The sequence below is a fragment of the Orcinus orca genome, chromosome 7 (genome assembly GCF_937001465.1).
Source record: "Orcinus orca chromosome 7, mOrcOrc1.1, whole genome shotgun sequence".
Classification (NCBI taxonomy): Eukaryota; Metazoa; Chordata; class Mammalia; order Artiodactyla; family Delphinidae; genus Orcinus; species Orcinus orca.
The window spans coordinates 90,670,388-90,671,580 of record NC_064565.1 but is presented as its reverse complement, the minus strand read 5'-3'; the positions used below and the strand labels follow the sequence as shown (position 1 = coordinate 90,671,580).

The 1,193-nt window shown below is 40.7% G+C and overlaps 1 non-coding gene across 1 annotated transcript; it reads right to left on the bottom strand.

Moving 5' to 3' along the window:
• Positions 1–236: 236 nt before the first annotated feature.
• Positions 237–340, bottom strand: LOC117201872 (U6 spliceosomal RNA). The gene has a single exon (XR_004483994.1). It is a non-coding gene; the product is annotated as a U6 spliceosomal RNA (small nuclear RNA).
• Between the last annotated feature and the right edge of the window lie 853 nt (positions 341–1,193).

Sequence of the window (1,193 nt, the reverse complement as noted above, 5' to 3'; positions counted from 1 at the left end):
GTAGTTCTACTTTTAGTTTTTTAAGGAACCTCCATACTGTTCTCCATAGTGGCTGTATCAATTTACATTCCTACCAACAGTGTAAGAGGGTTCCCTTTTCTCCACACCCTCTACAGCATTGATTGTTTGTAGATTTTTTGATGATGGCCATTCTGACTGGTGTGAGGTGATACCTCATTGTAGTTTTGATTTGCATTTCTCTAATGATTAGTGATGTTGAGCATCCTTTCATGTGCAAAAATATGGAACACTTCATGAATTTGTGTGTCATCCTTGTGCAGGGGCCATGTTAAACTCTGTATCGTTCCAATTTTAGTATATGTGCTGCCGAAGTGATCACAAGAATGTAATCTTAATTTGTCACTATCTGATGATCACTGAGCTACATTATTGGTTTCCTATTTATACATGTATTCAATGCCTATCATCTCTGGACACAGGTGAACAGTTAATATTACTAAGAATATCACTTTGAGCGAAGCTTCCATTTCTTTGTTTCCTTTGTAAATAATTATGCTAAATTTGTACCAACCATCTCCCCTATATTTCCCCGAATTTCCATATGTGGAACTGAGCTGATTTAATAAAATAGACCAAAGACGCAGGCGCCATTCTCTTCTTGCCTGGCTAAATTGACCACAGCGCACCTCAGAGGCAACTAGCCATACAGGGCGGAGAGTACTTGACTGCAATGTGCAAGCTGAACTTCAGAGCGTCGACTTCCCCACTGTTAGACTGACAGCAAGCTCCTCTGCGGGCGAGAGGAGCAGCCCCCTTTTGCACACAATCAGCACCAGCTGTGGTCCAATTAAACTCAACAGTGAACAGGTGTTCACTGTAATGACTTCCACACAAAAGCACGCTTCCATTTAGTACTCTTTACATCCGATACGCTCACAGCCCCACTGAAAGGCAGTAGTAGAAAACGAGATGGAATTCAGTGGAGGAAAAACAGCAACCCGCAAACTTGTCCATAATCAGCACCAGAAGCCTCAATTAGCCTCAACATTTCACAGGTGTCCACAGGAGGGTATTTTTATGCAGAGCCTACTCGAGTCAATTGTCTCTTAAGAAGTTCTTTGAAAACATTTTGAAGTTTTTCAAATTCAGGTAGCTCACTCATATTACTACCCCACTACTGTTATTACCACCATTTCTTTTTTTTTTAAACATCTTTATTGGAGTATAATTGC